Below are 13,032 nucleotides of genomic sequence, written 5' to 3' on the forward strand. Positions count from 1 at the left end.
TGAGTATATCCCACCTGAATTTAGAGACCATCTCAAGAATAGGCTGATGCATTGAACACTAGTGACCGAAACCAGACGAGTTGTGGAATGACATCAAGGACATCATATGTGAAGAAAGCAAGAGGTCACTGAAAAGACAGTGAAGAAAAAAAAGACCAAGATGGGTGTCAGAGGAGACTCTGAAACTTGCTCTTGAGCGTCGAGCAGCTAAAGCAAAAGGAAGAATTGATGAAGTAAAAGAACTGAACAGAAGATTTCAAAGCGCATCTCGAGAAGACAAAGTAAAGTATTATAATGACATGTGCAAAGTGCTGGAGATGGAAAACCAAAAGGGAAGAACATGCTCGGCGTTTCTCAAGCTGAAAGAACTGAAGAAAAAATTCAAGCCTCGAGTTGCAATAGTGAAGGATTCTATGGGGAAAACATTAAACAACTCAGGAAGCATCAAAAGAAGATGGAAGGAATATACAGAGTCATTATACCAAAAAGAATTAGTCGATGTTCAGCCATTTCAAGAGGGAGCAAATGATCAGGAACCGATGGTACTGAGGGAAGAAGTCCAAGCTGCTCTGAAGGCATTGGCGAAAAACAAGGCTCCAGGAATGGATGGAATATCAATTGAGATGTTTCAACAAACAGATACAACCCTGGAGGTGCTCACTGGTCTATGCCAAGAAATATGGAAGACAGCTTCCTGGCTAACTGACTGGAAGAGATCCCTCATTGAGAGCCTCCCTCTTTTCTGCTGACCCTCTACTTTACCAAGCATGATGTTCTTCTCCAGGGACTGGTCCCTCCCGCTGATGTGGACAGCAGAGTAGAGGGAGAATTATCGAACATCATCTGAGGATCTCCATGCAGATTTCCTACCCTTGACTTAAATTTCCCGCATCTCTAGAATTGAACCTGTTTTCTTCCCCTCCCCATAACTGTGCTGCCTACCTTCCTGTTTCCTTGAAATGCAAGCCTTTTGACTTCTCCTTCTTTCTTGATCTTTGCACCTGAGAGACTGAATATACAAATGAACAGTAGCCAGACCATATGTAAAAATAGAACTTGATACACAATCTGCAGCAACCAGCCCAGGAAGCCAAATCACAATGTCTGTAGCAACAGCCCGCAAATGACCCAGATTTGATTAGTCGCTGACAGCTTCCCTAATTTTTGTCCCTGCTTCCAACTTAGGACAAACCAGAGAAAGCCGAATAAGTCCCCTAGTCAATCACATATGTTGTCCTGGTTCTAGCTACCCTGCCTGCAGCTTCCCCATGCCGACAGCTTCCGATCAAGGCACACCTGGAACCTTCTTTTTTTCTATTATAAAACTTTTCAGTTCCTCTGCCTGCTTTGAGTCTCTGCCAAATGCAAGTGGCGGTGGCAGACTGTCCGTTTTAGCAGACTCTGGATAAATAGCCTTTGTTTGTTCTCATTGGAGCCCTGGTGGCACAGTGGTTAAGAGCTTAGCTGCCCACCAAATCGAATTCACCAGCCACTCCTCGGAAACCCTATGGAGGCAGTTCTTCTCTGTCCTAAAGGGTTGTTATGAGTTGGAATTTACTCGAAAGCAAGGGGTTTGTTTTTTGGTTTTGTTCTTAATCTTCATTTATTTCCACAAATGGTAGGTCGCCAAGTTCTGTACACTGTATCTCTGTAAATATACTATGACACAAACTGTGTGTTTTTGTTTGGATTCCCTCTGTGATGGTTAAGGTATGTGCCAACTTGTCGAGGCCACGAGTCTCAGTGGTTTGGCAGACATTGTGTAATCATCCTCCATTCTGTGATCCGACGTGAGCAGCCAATCAGTTGAAAGGGGACTTTCCTTGGAGGTGTCACCTGTACCCAATATGTACGGATGTTCTGGCAAAGTTCTTTCCTGCATCCGATTCATCGTTCTCTGACCTTTGGTTCTCGGGACGTGAGCCAGTAGCCTACCGTCTAAGCTGCTGATTTGGGGTTAGTCAGCCTCTGCCACCACGTGAGTCAGGAGAAGCCTCCAGCCTGATGTCTGACCCGTTTGAGATTTGCCCCCACAATTGCAAGAGCCATTTCCTTGAAATAAATCTCTGTCTACATATATTTACACATACACGCTTCACTGGTTTTGCTCCTCTAGAGAACCCAGCCTAAGACACCCCCCAACAGAGCCTAAGGCATGGATTTGGGTGCGGGTATTCAAATCTGACCACCACCTGTCTGTCAGTTTGTTGTACTGTGGTACCTTGCAAGTTTATGTGAGGCTGGAAGCTACGCCACCAGTATTTCAAATACCAGCAGGGTCACCCATGGAGGACAAGTTACAGTCGAGCTTCCAGATTAAAATAGACTAGGAAGAAAGGCCTGACGATCTACGTCCAAAATCACCCAGTGAAAAACTTACAGATAAAAAGCAACAGAATATTGTCCAATATTGTCATGGATTGAACTGTGTCCCCCCAGAATGTGTGTTGTAAACCCTAACTCCTAGTATCTGTGGATGTGGTCCCATTTGGGACTAGGGTTTTCTTTGTTATGAGGCCATGTCAGTGTAGAGTGTGTTTTAAGCCAATCACCTTTGAGATATAAAAACAGCGGATTAGGCACAGAGAAGGAAGCACATATGGAGGGCAGATACATGCCACACGAAGATTCCCAAGGAGCCAAGGAACAGAAGAAAGCAACTGAAACCAAGGAACTGAAAAAAGACAAGGACCTTCCCCTCTAGAGCCAGTTGAAAGAGTGAAAGCCTTCCCCTAGAGTCGGTGCCCTGAGTTCAGACTTCTAGCCTCCCAAACTGTGAGAAAATAAATTTCTGTTCGTGCAAGCCACACACTTGTGGGATTTCTGTTATAGCGGCACTAGATAACTAAGACAGATATAGTGCTAAAAGATGACCCCTTAGGTTGGAAGGCACGCAAAATACACAGTGGCTGCAACAATGGACTCAAGCATACCAAGGATCATGAAGATGGCACAGGATGGAGCGGTGTTTTGTTCTGGGAAGTAACAACAACCATTAAATTGGGAGATAATCCTAGGAGGCAGGAGTGAGGAACTGGGAAGTGTGAAGCATTAAGGAAGGAAAACTAAGGAAGGATGAATTGTTGAGTTGGCTACTGCTAGGGGCACCTAGAACCCAATCCCACTGGGGGTCCTCCGTGGAACTGAGGAGAGTCACGCTGCTCAAACGTTAGTGAGCACTTGGCCGTGCTATTAATTTGGTTCAGGTTCAGCAGCTCTGGTCTGGGCCCCAGGAATCTACTTGGAAACAAACATCCCAGGGACTGTCATGCAGGTATGTCCACGGATCACACTTTGAGAAACTCTGGAGTGAAATGACATCCAGAGTCTCTGAGCCAGGACTGGGAGACCAGGCGCACGAAGAGCGCGGAGCGCGGGCGCCTCTAGGGAGAAGAGTTGGCCCGGTCGCCACCCTGGCTCCGAGCGCGGACGCGTCCTGCGTTTCCCAGGCGACGAGGTGGGCCGCGCAGCTCGATGACGTTAAGGGCGGGACGGCTAGCGCGGCCCCGCCCACAGGACGGACGGAGGCCGAGACGGGGCGATCCGCGCGCTAGGCACGTCCCAGCTCTCCAGGGTCGGTCCTGAGATCGACGGGCTTCCCTCGAGCGCCTGCTGTGTGCGCTGAGCGGTGCGAGACGCCGGGAGGACGAGATCCCGAGGAAGAGCCTAAGGTAGCCGGGGGACGTGGGGTGCGGGGAGTGTGTGCCAGCGGGGCAGGGGCTCCGCAGGTGCAAAGGCCCGGGGGGCGTGCGGGGAGGCGGGGGCTCCGCAAGTACAAAGGCCCGGGGGGCGTGCGGGGAGGCGGGGACTCCGCAGGTACAAAGGCCCGGGGGGGACGGGGAAGCGGGGGCTCCGCAGGTGTAAAGGCCCGGGGCGCGCGGGGAAGCAGGGGCTCCGCAGATACGAAGGCCCGGGGGGACGGGGAAGCGGGGGCTCCGCAGGTGCAAAGGCCCGGGGCGCGCGGGGAAGCAGGGGCTCCGCAGATACGAAGGCCCGGGGGGACGGGGAAGCGGGGGCTCCGCAGGCGCAAAGGCCCGGGGCGCGCGGGGAAGCAGGGGCTCCGCAGATACGAAGGCCCGGGGGGACGGGGAAGCGGGGGCTCCGCAGGCGCAAAGGCCCGGGGCGCGCGGGGAAGCAGGGGCTCCGCAGGTACAAAGGCCCGGGGGGGACGGGGAAGCGGGGGCTCCGCAGGCGCAAAGGCCCGGGGCGCGCGGGGAAGCAGGGGCTCCGCAGATACGAAGGCCCGGGGGGGACGGGGAAGCGGGGGCTCCGCAGGTGCAAAGGCCCGGGGCGCGCGGGGAAGCAGGGGCTCCGCAGGTAAAAAGGCCCGGGGGGGACGGGGAAGCGGGGGCTCCGCAGGCGCAAAGGCCCGGGGGGGACGGGGAAGCGGGGGCTCCGCAGGCGCAAAGGCCCGGGGCGCGCGGGGAAGCAGGGGCTCCGCAGGTACAAAGGCCCGGGGGGGACGGGGAAGCGGGGGCTCCGCAGGCGCAAAGGCCCGGGGCGCGCGGGGAAGCAGGGGCTCCGCAGATACGAAGGCCCGGGGGGACGGGGAAGCGGGGGCTCCGCAGGTGCAAAGGCCCGGGGCGCGCGGGGAAGCAGGGGCTCCGCAGGTAAAAAGGCCCGGGGGGGACGGGGAAGCGGGGGCTCCGCAGGCGCAAAGGCCCGGGGGGGACGGGGAAGCGGGGGCTCCGCAGGCGCAAAGGCCCGGGGGGGACGGGGAAGCCGGGGCTCCGCAGGCGCAAAGGCCCGGGGGGGGACGGGGAAGCGGGGGCTCCGCAGGTGCAAAGGCCCGGGGCGCGCGGGGAAGCAGGGGCTCCGCAGGTACAAAGGCCCGGGGGGGGACGGGGAAGCGGGGGCTCCGCAGGCGCAAAGGCCCGGGGCGCGCGGGGAAGCAGGGGCTCCGCAGATACGAAGGCCCGGGGGGACGGGGAGGCAGGGGCTCCGCAGGTACAAAGGCCCGGGGGGGACGGGGAAGCGGGGGCTCCGCAGGCGCAAAGGCCCGGGGGGGACGGGGAAGCGGGGGCTCCGCAGGTACAAAGGCCCGGGGGGGGACCGGGAAGCGGGGACTCCGCAGGCGCAAAGGCCCGGGGGGGGACGGGGAAGCGGGGGCTCCGCAGGTGCAAAGGCCCGGGGGGAACGGGGAGGCAGGGGCTCCGCAGGTGCAAAGGCCCGGGGGGAACGGGGAGGCAGGGGCTCCGCAGGTGCAAAGGCCCGGGGGGACGGGGAAGCGGGGGCTCCGCAGGTGCAAAGGCCCGGGGCGCGCGGGGAAGCAGGGGCTCCGCAGGTACAAAGGCCCGGGGGGACGGGGAAGCGGGGGCTCCGCAGGCGCAAAGGCCCGGGGCGCGCGGGGAAGCAGGGGCTCCGCAGATACGAAGGCCCGGGGGGACGGGGAGGCAGGGGCTCCGCAGGTACAAAGGCCCGGGGGGGACGGGGAAGCGGGGGCTCCGCAGGCGCAAAGGCCCGGGGGGGACGGGGAAGCGGGGGCTCCGCAGGTACAAAGGCCCGGGGGGGACGGGGAAGCGGGGGCTCCGCAGGCGCAAAGGCCCGGGGGGGACGGGGAAGCGGGGGCTCCGCAGGTGCAAAGGCCCGGGGGGAACGGGGAAGCAGGGGCTCCGCAGGTGCAAAGGCCCGGGGGCGTGGGGAGGCAGGGGCTCCGCAGGTACAAAGGCCCGGGGGGGGACCGGGAGGCGGGGGCTCCGCAGGCGCAAAGGCCCGGGGGGGACGGGGAAGCGGGGGCTCCGCAGGTGCAAAGGTCCGGGGGGGACGGGGAGGCGGGGGCTCCGCAGGTACAAAGGCCCGGGGGCGCGGGGAGGCGGGGGCTCCGCAGGTACAAAGGCCCGGGGGGGGACCGGGAAGCGGGGGCTCCGCAGGCGCAAAGGCCCGGGGGGGATGGGGAAGCGCGGGCTCCGCAGGTGCAAAGGCCCGGGGGGACAGGGAGGCAGGGGCTCCGCAGGTACAAAGGCCCGGGGGGGGACCGGGAAGCGGGGGCTCCGCAGGCGCAAAGGCCCGGGGGGGACGGGGAAGCGGGGGCTCCGCAGGCGCAAAGGCCCGGGGGGAACGGGGAGGCAGGGGCTCCGCAGGCGCAAAGGCCCGGGGGGAACGGGGAGGCAGGGGCTCCGCAGGCGCAAAGGCCCGGGGGGGACGGGGAAGCGGGGGCTCCGCAGGCGCAAAGGCCCGGGGGGGACGGGGAAGCGGGGGCTCCGCAGGTGCAAAGGCCCGGGGGGAACGGGGAGGCGGGGGCTCCGCAGGTGCAAAGGCCCGGGGGCGTGGGGAGGCAGGGGCTCCGCAGGTACAAAGGCCCCGGGGGGGGGACCGGGAAGCGGGGGCTCCGCAGGCGCAAAGGCCCGGGGGGGACGGGGAAGCGGGGGCTCCGCAGGTGCAAAGGCCCGGGGGAACGGGGAGGCGGGGGCTCCGCAGGTACAAAGGCCCGGGGGCGCGGGGAGGCAGGGGCTCCGCAGGTACAAAGGCCCGGGGGGGGGACCGGGAAGCGGGGGCTCCGCAGGCGCAAAGGCCCGGGGGGGACGGGGAAGCGGGGGCTCCGCAGGTGCAAAGGCCCGGGGGGACGGGGAAGCGGGGGCTCCGCAGGCGCAAAGGCCCGGGGCGGGGGGGGACGGGGAGGCAGGGGATCCGCAGGTGCAAAGGCCGGGGGTGGGGGGATGGGGAAGTGGGGGCTCCGCAGGCACGAAGGCCCGGGGGGCGCGTGGGGAGGCGGGGGCTCCGCAGGTGCAAAGGCCCGGGGGGAACGGGGAAGCGGAGGCTCCGCAGGCGCAAAGGCCCGGGGGGGACGGGGAGGAAGGGGCTCCGCAGACGCAAAGGCCCGGGAGGACAGGGAAGCGGGGGCTCCGCAGGTGCAAGGGCCCGGGAGGCGAGCGGGGAGGCGGGCGCTCCGCAGGTACAAAGGCCCGGGGCGCGGGGAGGCAGGGGCTCCGCAGGTACAAAGGCCTGGGGGGGGACGGGGAAACGGGGGCTCCACAGGTGCAAAGGCTCGGGGGGGACGAGGAAGCGGGGGCTCCGCAGGTGCAAAGGCCCGGGGCGCGCAGGGAAGCGGGGGCTCCGCAGGTGCAAAGACTTGGGGGGCACGGGGAGGCAATGACTGTGCCAAGCATTCAAACTGTTAGACTCTATCCTGGGGTCTCTAGGCAGCTGCTAACTAAGGGGCGAGTTATCAGGTCTGCATTTTAGAATCATCTATCCGTTGCCATAATAATGCTATTGGTAGCTATGCGGGTGCCAGAAGCTGTTTCGGATACGGAAGTGGATTGATTGGCCGATTGAATCATCCCAACAGCCTAGGTATGTACTAAAACCAAAACCAAACCCATTGCCATTGAGTAGATTTCGGCTGATAGCGACCCTATGGGACAGAGTGGACCTGCCCCACAAGGTTTCCAAGGAGTGGCTGGTGGATTTGAACTGCCGACCTTTTGGTTAGCAGCTCTAGTTCTTAACCACTGTTCCACCAGGTGTGTACTGGATAAGCCTTATCATGTTATTATTGGCTCTGAGGATAGAAAGGAGAAGTAACTTGCTTAGTCTGCCAGCTAGTAAACTTTGACGTTGGAATTTGAGCCCAGGAAGCCTGACTTCAGAATCTTTGATCTTCATCAGTAAGTGCTTCAAGTCCTCTTCACTTTCAGCAGGTTGTTAGTGAGTCTTCCTCCAATCCCCACGCCCGATTCTTCTTCATATAGTCCAGGTTCTCAGACTATGTGCTCAGCATACAGACTGAAAAATTTGGTGAAAGGATACAAGCCTGGAGCATGCTTTTCCTGACTTTAAACCAGGCAGTGTCCCCTTGTTCTGTCTGAGCAACTTCTTCTTGGTCTATGTGCAGGTTCCTCATGAGCACAATTAAGTGTTCCGGAACTCCCATTCTTCGCAACGTTATCCATAATTTGTTAGGATCTACACAGTCGAATGCTGGCCTACTTCCTGTGTTTATAGCTTTGCCTTTTCTAGACATCTCATATAAATGGAATAACACGTGGTCTTTTGAGAATGGTTTCTGTTACTTAGCAAAATATTTTCAAGGTTCATCTGTGTTGTAGCAGGTATCACCCGTGTTGTGGCGTGTATCAGAACATCCTTACTTTCTGTGGGTGAATAATACTGCGTTGTGTGGAGAGACCACACTTCACCCACCCATTCATCCAACGACGACCTTCTGGGCTGTTTCTCCTTTTTGGCTATTATGAATAACCCTGCTGTGAACAGTCACGCTACAGGTTCTCTGTGGGTGTACGTTTTCATTTCTCTTCGGTATAGACTTAGGAGTGGAATTACTGGGTGATGTAGTAACTCTAGGTTTAATCTTTTGAGGGACTCTCAGACTGGTTTCCACGGCGACTGCACCTTTCTACGTTCCCACCAGCGGTGGATGAGATTCCAGTTTCCCTGTGGCCTCAGCAGTGCTTGTTACCTGTCTTCAATTGCAGAACCCTAGTAGGTGTGAGGTGGTATTGCATTGTGGTTTTGATTTGCATCTTCCCAATGACCAGTGATGTTGAACACCTTTTCATGTGCATGTTGGCCGTTTGGTGATCTTCTTTGGAGAAATGTCTGTTCGAGTCATTTGCCCATCTTTTAACTGGTTTATTTGTCTTTTTATTATTGAGTTACGAGAGTCTTTGTTTTGGCATATAAGAACAGAAGCTTGTTGTCTTACACTTCTGGAAGCTAGAAGTCTGAATGCAGGGTGTTGGCAGGGCCATGCTCTCTCCAAAGGCTCTAGGGGAAGACCCTTTCTTGTCTTCCCTGGCTCCTGGTCACCCCAAGCATTCCTTGACTTGCAGACATGTGGCCGCCTTTCCCCTGCCTTGTAAGATTCTTTGTGTGGTCTGGATAAAATCCCTTATTGATATGTGATTTGCAAGTATTTTCTCCCATTGTCTGGGTTGTCTTTTCGCCTCCTGGATGTTGTTTGTTGAAGCACAAACGTTTTGAATTTTGATGAAATCCCATTTGCCCATTTTATCTTTTGTTGCTTGTGTTTTTGATGTCATATCTCAGAGAGCTTTGCCACACTCCAGATTACAAGAATTTACTTCTATATTTTCTTCTAATAGTTTAAAAGTTTTAGCTCTTACGCTTAGGCCTGCGTTCCACTTTGAGTTAATTTTCATGTCTGTTGTGTGGAAGGGGTTCAGCTTCATTTGTTTCCATGTGGAGATCCAGTTACCCCAGCAGCATTTGTTGTGTTGTACGGTAAAAACATCACAAAGGTTAGTAAAGCAAAAAGAAAATTTCATTTGGTATACATTCAAAAAGGCAAAAGTTGAGAAGCAGAGAAGCATGGTGCCAGAGCCGTGTCTGCCCGAGTCCAAGGAAATATTACAGAATAGGCAAGAATGGGAAAACAGACAAGCATGCTGCCACAGCCATGTCTGTCTGAGTCCAAGAAGCATCACAGAGTCATCAGTCTATATTAACGCTACAAAATGGACAAAACCATTGAAAGGTTCGCTTTTTCACAGATTGGCTGGAAACTGTGATCCTGTATTTTGAATTGTTCCTCTCAACAATCACTGGTACAGTCAGGAGGGTCTTCACTGGTCCAGCAAATTTCTATTCACTAAATGTTAACAGAAAAAGATAAGAGTGGAAAGTCTTTTCTGTCCTGGCTTCTGTGAAAGGTTCCCTAAAGATATTTTCCAACATTATCTTAGCTCTTGTCTTTATGTCCATATCAATCGATATCCCATCAATTCCTGGAGCCTTGTTTTTCGCCAATGCCTTCAGAGCAGCTTGGACTTCTTCCTTCAGTACCATCGGTTCCTGATCATGTGCCACCTCTTGAAATGGTTGAACGTCGACTAATTCTTTTTGGTATAATGACTCTGTGTATTCCTTCCATATTCTTTTGATACTACCTGCATTGTTTAATATTTTCCCCATAGAATCCTTCACTGTTACAGCTTGAGGCTTGAATTTTGTCTTCAGTTCTTTCAGCTTGAGAAATGCTGAGCGTGTTCTTCCCTTTTGGTTTTCCATCTCCAGCACTTTGCACATGTCATTATAATACTTTACTTTGTCTTCTCGAGAGGCCCTTTGAAATCTTCTGTTCAGTTCTTTTACTTCATCAATTCTTCCTTTTGCTTTAGCTGCTCAACATTCGAGTGCAAGTTTCAGAGTCTCCTCTGACATCCATGGTGGTCTTTTTTTTTCTTTCCTGTCTTTTCAATGACCTCTTACTTTCTTCATGGATGATGCCCTTGATGTCATTCCACAACTCGTGTGGTCTTCGGTCACTAGTGTTCAATGCGTCAAATCTATTCTTGAGATGGTCTCTAAACTCAGGTGGGATATATTCAAGGTCATATTTTGGCTCTCATGGACTTGCTCTGATTTTCTTCAGTTTCAGCTTGAACTTGCATGTGAGCAATTGATAGTCTATTCCACAGTCGGCCCCTGGCCTTGTTCTGATTGATGATATTGAGCTTTTCCACCATCCTTTCCCACAGATGTAGTCAATTTGATTTCTGTGTATTCCATCTGGCAAGATCCATGTGTATAGTGGCCGTTTATATTGGTGAAAGAAGGTATTTGCAATGAAGAAGTCATTGGTCTTGCAAAATTCTATCATTCGATCTCCGGCATTGTTTCTATCACCAAGGCCATATTTTCCAACTACTGATGCTTCTTCTTTGTTTCCAACTTTCACATTCCAGCTGCTAGTAATAGTTAATAAGGAAGACTGAAGAAGAATTGACGCCTTTGAACTGTGGTGTTGTCGAAGAATATTGAATATACCATGGACTGCCAAAAGAACGAACAAATCTGTCTTGGAAGAAGTACAACCAGAATGCTCCTTAGAAGCAAGGATGGCGAGACTGCGTCTTACATACTTTGGACATGTTGTCAGGAGGGATCAGTCCCTGGAGAAGGACATCATGCTTGGCAGAGTACAGGTTCAGCAGAAAAGAGGAAGACTCTCAACAAGGTGGATTGACACAGTGGCTGCAACAATGAGCTCAAGCGTAACAATGACTGTAAGGCTGGCTCAGGACCAGGCAGTGTTTCGTTCTGTTGTGCACAGGGTCGCTATGAGTCGGAGCCAACTCAACGGCACCTGACAGCAACAACAACATTGTCTTTATACCTCAGGGCCCAGTTGATGTGTCCTTGTGAGTACTTGTGAGCCCTTGTGAGCCCAGCTCCAGCTGGGTCACATTCTCTATGCTCAAGGACAGCGAATAATGACCCCAATATTATTTCCTAAATCATTCCCTCTTTTTGATCGGAGATTGGAGATAACACATTGATGATCAATACCTGGACTTAGTCTCACTCCTACATAGTGGCCATTGCGGGCTCTTTAAACTCACAGTGCTAGTTTTCCACTGGATACTATCTGGTTCTTCACCAGGTTAGTAAAATGTTCTTATCAGTCACATTGCCGGGAGTGAGGAGACTCGGTGGGCATCAACATTTTAGCCCAAGGCTTTTCTTTTGCCTTTTAGGTGTGTAAGACAATAGAGGATAAATTTTATTATGCCTAATACTATCAGGACGCAGACTAAGAATGTTACTTGCAGTAGTGATCTAGCCCATGTACTTATTCCTGATGGTAGCCAACCAAGTAAATCTGGTATTTGTAAGGGCGTTGTAGTATGTAACCAAGTAGCTTGCTGTCTAATGTTATATATATCTTGTTCTATTCCTGTGTTATTTATCCAAATGCAGGAAGAGGTACTTGCTGTAGCACAGACTATACTTTTCTTGGGCTAATAAAAAAAAATCTTAAGGCTATTGTATTATCACGTCACCTTGGCTGATGAGGTCAGAGATCACTGTTGTGCTTCCATCCTTCTAGCAAATTCATCTGCTATTTGTCCTGTAGTAATGGATAGATTTCTTAGAGATTTCTCTCATTCAACTCTACCATAAGTAGGAATTAAAGCTACCAACCATACCCTGAGTGTTGGACCAATGGGCTTTCTTCTGACTCTCCTTTTACAATGGGTAACAAATTAACATGACCTTTTTAATATTTACTGTGAATATCTAAAGATAATTTTAAGGTTCCCAAAGGGCATTGCCTACACATTAGCCAGGAATCTGAACAAGAGATTGCCCAAGTAAATTTACTGTCAGTTGGAACAGGTAAACTAGTTTAGACGAATCTACCACACAAAAACATATATCCGTAAAGCACACGTGTTGTCTAGAGAAAACTGAAGGTATAGAAGAATATACATGTGACAAACTAGTTTCCGTTAGAGAATTCATGATTAGCAAGATAGTACAGGATGGACTCCTGTTGGAGGTCTCCAGTTAATCTGTGTAAAACATGCCAAGTGTTCTCCCTGAGGGCAAGTGGTCCCTCCTTGGTTTACCTAGTAACAGTCGTGGGTCACTTTCTCAGAAGCAGAAGTGGAATCTAGGACAAAATGGAGTCTGAGCCATGAGGTCAATCTCTTTTGAGAACCTGGTTTCTTTAAGATACATAATTTTCTATATAGCAGTCGGGTGAGAGTTGGATTACAAACACTAGACAGGTATTTCATACAACATTGTCTTGATGACTGAGTAAACTGATTGCTGATTTACCCTAAACATGTAACTCTCAGTCAGATATTTGGAGTCAATTTCTCAAAAAAGACTGAATTCTTAAAAAAAAAAAAAAAAAAGCACAATGCTTAGAGCAAAAGGGTCTTGCTAGTTTATCTGGACAATTGTTTGACTCGAACTGGCTTCAGGAATCAGTTTTTTTCTCAAAGTTTGAGGTTTAAAAGGACACCCAAAGGCGATGGCCCTTGTGGGTTTCCCCAGTCTCCATGAAACCCAGAAATCTGCATTCCAGGAGAGTCATATACAACTCGGTCATGGCTCCCTCCTTGGGATCATGATCTTGTTATAGAATCTTTGATCAAAAATGCTCAATAAATGGTAATCAGGCACTATTTGGTTTTTAAGACCCCAGACACCATACAGCAAATCAGGAGGTAGAATGGAAACACTAAAAATAATATTAGGCCAATTGTCTGAAATAACCAATGAAGCCATGACTGTAAGGTCATGGAAACAAATCTC

The 13,032-nt window shown here is 52.8% G+C and overlaps 1 protein-coding gene across 5 annotated transcripts in view; it reads left to right on the forward strand.

The window, feature by feature from the left end:
* Positions 1 to 3,518: 3,518 nt before the first annotated feature.
* The window catches only part of ACOX3 (acyl-CoA oxidase 3, pristanoyl), a 97,122-nt gene continuing 87,608 nt past the window's right edge, over positions 3,519 to 13,032 (forward strand). For 4 of the 5 annotated variants that reach the window (XR_010322177.1, XM_064286188.1, XM_064286190.1 and 1 more), the window contains exon 1: positions 3,520 to 3,671. The gene's annotated coding sequence lies outside the window, so the exon portion shown is untranslated. Of the gene's footprint in view, positions 3,672 to 13,032 lie in introns of all 5 variants that reach the window. The other variant, XR_010322176.1, reaches the window with a different exon arrangement.

This window comes from Loxodonta africana, chromosome 5, assembly GCF_030014295.1.
Source record: "Loxodonta africana isolate mLoxAfr1 chromosome 5, mLoxAfr1.hap2, whole genome shotgun sequence".
NCBI lineage: Eukaryota > Metazoa > Chordata > Mammalia > Proboscidea > Elephantidae > Loxodonta > Loxodonta africana.